This window comes from Suricata suricatta, chromosome 4, assembly GCF_006229205.1.
Source record: "Suricata suricatta isolate VVHF042 chromosome 4, meerkat_22Aug2017_6uvM2_HiC, whole genome shotgun sequence".
Lineage (NCBI taxonomy): Eukaryota > Metazoa > Chordata > Mammalia > Carnivora > Herpestidae > Suricata > Suricata suricatta.
Window position 1 is genome coordinate 2,628,885 of NC_043703.1, and position 10,555 is coordinate 2,639,439.

Genomic DNA, 10,555 nt, shown 5'->3' on the forward strand with positions numbered 1-10,555 from the left:
CACCACAGAGCCCACGGACCCGGCTGGCTGCTTTCGGTCAAGCAAGAGAACGCAGCCGTACAGTGAGTCAACGCCGCCGTAGGGCATCGCTTAGCCTTGCTGGGCACGTGGGCAAGCCTTCCCCACAGGTGCCTGACGTGAATTTGGAAGGGAGTCACTCAGTCAACGGTGATGTAACCACTCTCATTTGTTCTATAGCTTTCCCCGCATTTTCAGAGAATCGCGCAGAATGAGAACACAGGAGTGTCTTCACAGCTTTGACGTGACTGGAGAGGGGGAGCTGGTGCAGACCCGGGACAGGCTCCTCAAAACGCTTGACGCGGTTCCCCCATCACAGACCACCTTTTTCCAGAAGATAACTCTTCAGTGATAATCATAACAGGGTGTTGCATCGTTTGTTTTTGTTTTTGTGTGTGTGTGGGGGCGATGAATGATTCAACTATTTGAGCAATGGGACAGTGAACCAGCTCGTATGAGCTGGAAGGAAATGGATTTTTCGTGTCCCAATTGGAAACTTATACACTAAAAATATTGCTAATGCAACTTTGAGTCACTAAATCGTGGAGAGTTTAACAGGTCCCCACAAATACATTTATGAGAACGTGAAAATTGGTCATGCGAACACGGGCTTAGAGCACAGGAACTGCGCACAACAGCCTCTGCTCGAGTCCCGACATTTTCTGAATTCTAGAACATGTCAAACAGGACATTGGGGCCAGAGTTTTTAGTACAATGCTGCAGTAGCACTTTCGGGGCACTCTGGAAAGGTGGCAACTTTCATTTACAAATTTCTACTGAAAAAACTCTTCGTTTCCTCTCATTAGATTACCGGTGATTGGTCCTCAGTCATATGTCAAGTGAGTGTCTACATAGTCACACAGACCGTCATTTGCGGGGAGCCACTAATGCTTAGTGCCCAGCTTTGCCCACAGGGGGCCTGTGGACACATGTGGAGAAGCACTACTCTTACAGTGTGTCAGCAGTCACAGGAATAGTTGCTGATCAATCCACGGAACCGTAGAATTTGAGTGATGGATGAGGCCCGAGAGTGTACCTGGTCCAGGAGCTCTTGAGCTAAGTTCAAGAGGAGCCTGTGTTTTCAGCTGGCAACCCCACCTTACGGTGGCTGGAGAGCATATGAAAAAACAAAGAGAGGTTAGGGGTGCCTGGGTGGCTAGTTAAGTGTCTGACTTCGCCTCAAGTCATGATCTCACAGTTCCTGAGTTCTAGCCTCACATCAGACTCTGGGCTGACAGCTCAGAGCCTGGAGCCTGCTTCGGATTCTGTGTCTCCTTCTCTCTCTCTCTGCCCCTCCTCTGCTCAGGTTCTGTCTCTCTCTCTCAAAAATAAAACATTAAAAAAAAAAAGAAACAAAGAGGTTGTTAGAAGATTTTCATTAAAAAGTGTCTCTAGGGGCACCTGGGTGGCTCAGTCAGTTAAGCATCCGGCTTCAGCTCAGGTCATGATCTCATGGTTCATGGGTTTGAGCCCCGCATCGGGCTCTGTGCTAACTGCTAGCTCAGAGCCTGGAGCTGCTTCATATTCTGTATTTCCCTGTCTCTCTCTCTCTCTCTGACCCCCCCTGCTTCCACTGTCTCCCTCTGTCTCTCAAAAATAAATAAAAAGCATTAAAAATATAAAAAAAAGAAGTGTCTCCACTTTTGTCTTCAGTCTTTGCTGCCTGCACCTTCCTTTCTACCAACACAGCACTGGCCACACTTGGCTCATCACAGGCACGCCTGGGTTCCCGCAACACATGGGCACACGCCAGCACACACACGTAGGAATATTTTACACTGGCATAGATTACACGTTGTGTATTGCAGGCAGTATTTCAACACACGTGGTATTCTAGAAAGTTCCACTCAGTCTGCCACTTGCATGAATGTGAGAATTTGATCAACCCCGTTGCTTCCCCTGGACCCCTCTGTAGGTCTGACAGACGATCTGTAGGCAGCATCTACTTTAGCATCTACTTAAATGCTAACCATTTCAAGCACCTTCCTTCGGGACGGGGCAGCCCGGTTCATCCCCAGTCCGTCGTGTTTCTCGAATGTTTTTCTTCTGTTGGCCAGCCTTGCCTTTCTTGTGCCTTTTTGGCACTGGTCGTGCCCTACAGGGCACAGGACACGTCAGTTCCTCCCGATTTACTACGACATTCTGCGAGTCCTTGTAGCCAGTGAAAACGTCCTCCTGTCGACCGCTTCTGCTCAGGCCAAATAGAGGCCTCCATGGGGTGAAGGAAGGAACAGAGCCCAGTTACGGCCTGAGCAGGTCACTTACTCTCCCTGGGCCTCCATGTATTTGTTAACAAAGGGACAGCCTTGCCCTGCCTGTCACAGTGTGCCGCGACTGCCTGGCGTAATGGACCTAAAGCACGGAGCCCTTTTGCAAAGAGAAACGTGGGCCGTTGCCGGGGCTCCCCAGGCCCTTTCGCCAAGCGTCATGGTACCTGTGACTGAAGTCACTATGCTGACTGTGGTGCCCACTTTCAGGGCACAGTGGGACTGTGATGCCCACCTGGGGACATTCCCCACGTCTCTGCTCTTCTTGAAAAATGGCAAGGACTCTGCGCAGCTGGAATCAATCTTCACACAACTGGCAGAAGGTGTTGCTCTCAGCGGTGATCCTGCTGAAAATCCCCATCAGCCCCCACGGGCAGGTGCTGGAAGCTCCGTGTCAAAGCACTGAAGACCTGAGGGGCGGAAGGCACGGGCCTGCTGGGGGGGGGGGGCAGTTGAGGGATCAGCGATTGAGGCCAGACAACAGCACAAGACCCTGCCTAAGGATGGACGGATCACCCGAGGAAAGCTGTGCGGGCTGCAGGCAGTGAATCGAGCCGGAGGACCCAAAAGGGCCAAGTTCCCAAGGGAAATGAGACTGGGCCACAGTAGGACAAGGGACAAATGCCTTGAACCAGAGCAGACCGGTGCCGGGAGGTTCACAGGAGCACGTGGGCACAGGACGCCTGGTGTTCGGAGGACACAGCGAACACACAGGTGGGAGCCTTGCCCTTTCCCGGGGCGGCCCTGGACATGCTTCCAGAGACTGACCACTTAACTCCCCCCAGTCATTCCTTTAGTCAGAATACATAATTCAGCCGTCCCCCAGGGGACAGAGGCTGGGGACATGGTGTCAGTGTGTCAGTGTCTCCCTTCGAGGAGCCACCGCCTCGCTATAAAGAAAAGCACATACTCTCTGACTTTAGTGTCACATGCTCTGGGCCTCACTCACATCCGGGGCGATCCTGGTAAGTACCTCCTTGTGCCAGACAAGGGCTCTGGGCGGGGTTCACGGAGCAGGTGGCCTTGAAGCTGGCTGAGGACGGTGTTCCCGAGATAATGGGGATGGAGGGCTGGGCAGACCAAGAAGGTTGCTCAAAAGGCCCATGGAGGTGCCCCGTGCCTGCACTGGGGGCGGTGCAGACCTCGGGGGCTGGAAACAGAGGCTCTGCCTGCCTGGTGGTTTTCTAGAGCATCCACAGATTCTTTCTCTCCCCTTCGAGAGGCGGAGCTCAGTTCCCGTCCGCTGCAGAGAGGGCTGGGCTCCGGGATGCGCTCCTCCACGGACGGCACAGGCGTGTCATTCCAGACATGGGGCCACAGACAGTCCCCGCAGTTCCTCCTGGCTCTCTCTCTGGGGTCACACATGCTGTAGGAAGCCAGGTGCATGTCACACGGACACCCAAGCGGCCCTGTGCAGAGACTGTGTAAGGAGGACCCGGGCCTCCGGCTACCCGCCAGCTCTCAGTCCATTACCACCTTGTGTCGATCATACCACGGTTGTCTGTGTTTCCTGACGTTTTGACCCTGGGGGCCTTGCTGACCTTGGAGAGGCTGCCCCTCCCAGGGCTGGCCAGTTCCTAGAGGGTGCACACGTCTTCGTCCGCCCGGGCTGCTGCAGCAGAGCTGTCACAGACGGGGGCTTATAAACAATGAACTTCATTTCTTGCCGTCCTGGAGGCTGGGGAGTCCAAGGTCAGTCCAAGAGGTCAGAGCCTCTTCCTGGGGCTTCGTCTGCGGCCCCACGGCAGGCGTGGCGGCCTCCTCCTGGGGTCTGAGGAGGGCTTGCCAGGGGGTGGCCGTCTCCTATCTGCTGGCCTCATTGCACCTGGCGAGAAGGAAGACCTACATCCCGACACACACCCGGCCCGACTCTTCTGGAAACTGTGATTGCACGTGGTGGTTTGGAGCAGTAGGTTTTGCGACGGTCTCTTATCAGTAAGAGGCCGCTGACGCAGCCTGCGAAGGCCTACGGATTGAGAAATTAGAGCGAGACCGTGGTTTTGAGGCAGAGCCACGTGCCACCTGCTTACTAGGAAAGGGTCCTCTGGCAGCTGTCAGAGATGCAGGGGGTGCGTCTCCCCAGGACGGACGGACCCCTGCGGCACTTCTGGTCGTTTTTCTCGTGAATACGACATCCTCAACCCTGTGGTCTGAGTCTAAAACTTAAAAAAAAAAATTGATGTATTTTTGAGAGACAGAGCGCGAGTGGGGGAGGGGCACGGCATTGGAAGCCGGCTCCAGGCTCTGAACCGTCAGCACAGAGCCCGACCTGCGAACCTTGAGAGGTGACCTGAGCTGAAGTCGGGCGCTTAACCGACTGAGGCCCCCAGGCGCCCCCCGAGTCTATAACCTAGAAAGGAACACAGAGAGGGCTTGACTAGTTTTATTTGCACCCTTCCAAAGCCTTCTCTCATCAGTGCCTCTCACGGCAACGTTTATTTTCCCTGCCGGGGCCATACCAAGAAGGATCTAGTGTCGGGGCGCCTGGGGAGGCTCAGTTGGGAAAGCCTCCAGCTCTTGATTTTGGCTCAGGTCACAGTCTCACGGTTCGTGAGTCTGAGCTGCGCATCGGGTTCTGCGCTGGCGGTGTGGAGCCTGCTTGGGATTCTCTCTCTCTTCTCCTCCCATCTGCTCTCTCTCTCTCTCTCAAAAACAAACTGAAAAAGAAAAAGAAGGCTCTAATGTTGGCGAGTGTCCCTGCCACCTGAGGTTCCCCATCACTTTGAGAGGTCACTTTGTGACTTTTTCCTTTGTTGTTGCCTTTACCTTGCTTGTTTAGGGATCTGAGAAGCCCACGCTGGGTGGTGGGCACCACAAGCATTGGGGGGGGGGCTTCATAAAGTCCAGGTGGTTAGAGAGCAGGGATCAGGGCACATTTGCTGCCCTCGGGTTGAGCCGGCAGCCTCTTCCTGTGTCCTGCGGGGCTGCCCTCGGGAGGCCAGGGCTGAGGAGGGCCGGGTTTCTCGCAGAAGGGTGAGCAGCGGAGGGCGGATAAGGGCAGAGAGCTGCCCGAGCAGGGCGGCTCAGCGGTAGCTGTCCTTCCGCTGACCAGGGCACTGGCTGGCCTAGGGGGCAGCTGCACACCCCTCGTCCCTCAACACGTGCCCTGCAGCCTGTGAGACGTGCGGGAGCAGGAGTGTCCATCACCAGCATCATCACCACCATCATCATCATCACCACCACCATCTTCATCACCATCATCATCATCTTCATCACCATCATCACCACCACCATCATCACCATCATCATCACCATCTTCATCATCATCATCATCACCACCAACATCACCATCATCACCATCACCACCACCATCATCACCATCTTCATCACCATCATCACCACCATCATCACCATCATCACCACCATCATCACCACCATCATCACCACCATCATCACCATCTTCATCACCATCTTCATCACCACCACCACCACCATCATCACCATCTTCATCACCATCATCACCACCATCATCACCATCATCATCACCACCACTATCATCACCATCATCATCATCATCATCATCACCATCTTCATCACCATCACCACCACCATCATCATCATCATCATTATCACCACCATCACCACCATCATCACCACCATCATCACCATCTTCATCACCATCACCACCACCATCATCATCATCATCATTATCACCACCATCACCACCACCATCACCACCACCATCATGACCATCACCATCATCGTACAAGGGCACGGTGCACGTTGGAAGCACGCGGACGCAGGGAGAAGTTTGCTCTTAGAATTGGTTGGCCTCACAAAGGCACAATGCCATTTTCTTGGACTATCTTGGTGGAAGACGGAAGTGTGAGCCTGCGGGTGTGAGGTGTGCGCTGTGAGCCTGCGGGTGTCTCTGGGGGAACCCTCCGGGAGGCCCTCCCGCATCCCGCGAAGGCTGCGGTGATATCCAGGGCATGGCGTGGGGCGCGGGATTGTCAGACAAGCGAACGGGGCTTCGTCCCCCTTCAGAGAACCGGCTCGCCTCCTGCTGGCCGGTGCGCGGCAGAGGCGGATGCGCCCCCAGGCTCCGCGGGCACCCGGGGGCGACAGAGCCGGGCCGGCGGCGCAGCCAGCCCTCTGAACGCAGGAGGCGGCTGTTTGGGGAGAACCGAGCCAGCGGGCGCCTCTTAGCGCCCACCCACGCCGCGCCCCCGCGTGGGGACAGGACCCCCAGCGCCAACGACCGCCACCCTCTCCGGGCCTGCCGCCGCCCTCCCTCCAGGGGGCAGCACACTCCACGGAAAGCCAGTGGGTCCTCCGCCTCCGGAGCCCCATCCCCAGCGGGCGGCCCCGCGGACGGAAGGCCCGGCCCGTTCCTGCGCCACCGCCGCCCCGCGCTCGCGCGTGCGTGCGCGCACACTGGGAGAAGACGCGCGCACGCGCACGGAAACACGCACACGCGCACACGCACTGTTATGGTCTGGATGCCGCGTCCTCCCAAAGTTCAGGTGCTGAAATCCCTCAATGCGACAGTGTTTGTGGGCGGGGCCTGGGGAGGTGATTCGGGTCCGGGGGGTCGTGATAGGCTGAGCGTTCCTCTCAAGGAGCACCCCCCCTCCCCCCCAGCTCCCAGGTCCCTTCTACGGCGGAGGACCCGGCGACCAGCCTGCGCCAGAGGAGGCGGTCCCGGCGCGCCCATCCTGGACCGCGGCCTCCAGCCTTGCGAGCGACGGGGTTCTGTTTGTGTCTGCGGAGCCGAATCCGTGTTCAAGCGGCCGGCCCGGCCAAGGCGCTCACGGTGCGCAGGCTCCCAGGGGCACGCACACCCGCAGACTCAGCGCGCACGCTCCCAGGGGCACGGGGGCACACGCACACTCCCTGCCGGCACCTCCCTTGGGCCGTGCCTGCGTGTGGCTCTGAAGGTCAGGGAAGTGGTACACTGGCTGCCCTGCTCTTGGCCAGTCTCAAGTGTTGGTCAACATCTCGTTAATGACTCGTTAGCGTATTAGGTGACACAGGACTGCATTTGCTTCCGGGCCCGGACCAGAAGGCTCTGGCTCCGGGTGCCGTGGGGGTGCTGCCCGGAGCCGCCTGCCTGGCACTCCCACACCGGGTCTGTATGAGGGGACTCGATGGCATGGAGGCCTGCTGCCCCTCCCCCCAGCCCTGCCCCTGATGTCCCCCCTGGGGCGGGGGGAACGGGTCTTTGGTGATCCACTGGCACCAGCAAGTAACCTGGGGCGCCAGAAGTGCTGACAGCCATGTCGGGGCCCCTGGCGCCACCGTCTGAACCTGCCGGTGCCCTTCACGTCGGTGTCACTTCTGCCCCAGCAAGTAGACTAAGGGCCATAACTGCCGTCGTGGGCAGAGGTCAGCCCCAGCCACGTAACAAGGCCACGGACGGACCATCACGAGCCCCACGCTGGGCAGGCCGTCTCCGGAGCCCCGCCCCCTGCCGGTATCCTCGGGGACCGTTAGCTCTGCGGCAGCGACATCTCCGCTCCTTAAGGTCTCCTGTTTTCCCTTCCGTCCCTGAGCCCAGCTTCCAGAGAAGCCAGCGCTAGGTGGTTAGGCCGGATCCGGACCCAGCACGGGGTCTGGCTCGGTCCCTGCCACCCCCTGCCGCATCGGGCCTCAGTCTGACCACCTGTGCAGTGGGAGTGCTGGGAAGACCCATCTTCTAAGTTGGTGGCCCGTGGTAGCCCGGGTCAGGTGTCATACCAGTTGGCTGGCACACGGCAGCGCCTGGTAACGTCAGCTCATTTACAAATAATCACACCCGTTAACAGAAACAGAGGGAGCGAGGGAGACACAGGGCAGAAAAGCCCAGAAGTAGGGTTCGGAGTCTTTCACTCTACCGCTGGGTATCCTCAGAGGAAACCTGTATAACTTCTTCCAGTTCCAGCCGTGGCCTCTGTCACGTGGGATGGTGGCGGTCCTTGAGGAGGTCACGTTTCTAGGGAGCGAAGACCTGGAAATCCTGTCCCAATATGGCTCAGGACCAAGTCAGTTCCACATCCGCTGCACTCATGAGGAGCAGAATGGACAGGGTCATGGGTGCCAAGTGTCACAGCACGTGTGGCCCCGTGGGGACCACAGACGAGGGAGGGGAGTGGGGGTCGTCCCAGTGACCTGGCGGGAGGTCTGGAGAGGGAGGTGGGACCCAGGACTTGAGTGTGAGTGGCTCCTTCTTCTCAAGTCGGGGCACGATGAGGAGATGCGCCCTGTGCCCCAGGGACTGTGGGTCGACCTCCTCTGCACCCGGCTGGTGAGAGTTCGAGGGGCCAGGCACCCCGGCAGCCCCGCGTCCTTGTCTCTCCCGCCCGTGGCTCCTGTCCTCTTGTTTAAAATACCACATCTGGGAAATGCAAACAGGCTGGGACACTAATCTCACCATGGCCGTGACCTTGGCAGGCTGTGGTAGCTTTTCATAGGAAGTGCAAGAGGACACTCTGTGTGTGACATATCCACCCCCCCCATGCTGTGGGGAAGACACTTTGCTCAGACACCATGGGAACCGTGTGCCAGGCACGCAGGACTCTTGGTGGGGCTGGTGGTGGGGACAGTTATCCGTCCTGAGCGTCACTGAAACGGCGTGAAGAGAAATCTGCAGGCACTTGCTCAACAGCCACCGCCGGAAGCCGCAAGGCACTGGACAGCTTCTGAGAAGGAGCAGGTGCTTGGAGCAGGGGGGGTGGCAGGGGGGCGTGACACGCAGCGGTTCTGGGGCTCAGGGGGGCGGAGGGCTCCTTCCCGGTGACCCGCCTTCCCGCTCATGCTGGGCAAGGGCAGGGCATTCAGGAAAGAGAAGACGCAGAGCCCGGCTCCGAGTTCAGTTCTTCCTTCTCGGAAGCAAGCGCCGGGCTGTGGACCCCGCCTTCTTCCCCTCACATGTACTAAGGAGGCGTGGGGTCGACGGTGTCCGATGCGATCCAGGCCCGTCCGTGTCAATGCCGACGGGAACGGGTCCTGCCGCAGACAGGACTTCCAGCCCGGTTTAGCTCCTCGAGCGGCACTTCCACTCGGGCTCAGCAGTATCCTGAGATTCGAAAGACAAGAATCACCCCGGACATTATTACATTTAAAGGGTAGAGTTTGAAAAAAGAGCTATAAACCGACACTGAACTCTAGTGAAGGACACGTCCGAAACTTACTTTGAGATACGTAAAAGTAGGGTCGTGGTCCCGTGGCTGGAGAGAGGACACATGGACCAGTGTCCTGAGGACTTGTGGCCCCAGTGGTGAGTGTAGGCGTGAGCGCTGAGCATGCCTTCCATGCTTCTGGGGTCTGACGACAGTCACGCTAAGGTGTGTGGGAAGGAGTGTGTCTGCAGTCAGTGACTGTGTGTGGCGGGGAGGCGGAGGGGGACAGACGTGCCTCACAAAGCTGAAGGTTAGAGGGCCACCTGGGGTCCCGGCCCCGGGCACCCCTCTCTGAGGCTGGTGTTTCTGGAAGGCTCTGGGTCTTCTGAGCTGTGCTTTATCACACACTGCGGCTGCATGGAGGAGACGTTCTCGTGGACACGTCCAGGAAAATGTCCCCTCTGTCTCCTCACGCACGGCCAGGACCCAGACTGCAGACATCAGTTCTGAGACCGCCCTCCGTTCCTGGTGGCCATTGGCCTGAGGGTGCCCAGCTTTGATCACAGTCCCCGTCCCTGGGCCCCAGGATGGAGCAGAATGGGGGTGACGGGGCCTAGCCAACCTGCTGCAGGAGGTGACAGCCGGGCAGACAGGCAGGGGCTGTGGTGCAGAACGCTTGGAGAGCCCTGGGTCCCCGTGCCCAGGGGGCTAGCACGAGGGAGATAAATGTCACTATTGTGTCTGCCATTTCAAACAGGCCCCGCTCACCTTGCGAGGGCTCACAGACAAAGCACCGTGGAGTTTGGGGTGACTGTTGCGCAGAGACAGGACTGGCTGCCCAGGGGTCCAGGCGGCAGCAAACGGCAGCCTTCGATGGCACAGCGGCCCTCGATGGCAGCTCCCGGGGCCCGTGCCGGCAACCTGCTTCGTTCCGGGACTTCTCTCTTTGTTTGCGGATGGCTGCCCCGTCCCTGTGTCCTCAGGAGGCCGTCCCCCGGCCTGTGTCCTTGCTGCCCTTCTTGAGGATACCAGTCACACTGGGTTAAGTCCTGCCCTGGTGAACTCAGTTTACCCTAATTACCTCTTTGAAAAAAAAATTTTTCCCATAATATTTTATTGTCAAATTGTTTTCCATATAACACCCAGTGCTCTTCCCCACAAGTGCCCTCCACCATCACCACCACCTCTTTTCCCCCCTCCCCCTTCCCCTTCAACCCTCAGTTCATTTTC

General features: G+C 58.0%; 1 long non-coding RNA gene across 1 annotated transcript in view; it reads left to right on the forward strand.

Annotated features, from left to right (window-relative positions):
- Positions 1-6,671: 6,671 nt before the first annotated feature.
- LOC115290429 overlaps positions 6,672-10,555 on the forward strand; it is a 7,599-nt gene continuing 3,715 nt past the window's right edge. The window contains exon 1 of the long non-coding RNA XR_003908078.1: positions 6,672-6,751. This is a non-coding gene — a long non-coding RNA (uncharacterized LOC115290429). The remainder of the gene's footprint in view (positions 6,752-10,555) is intronic.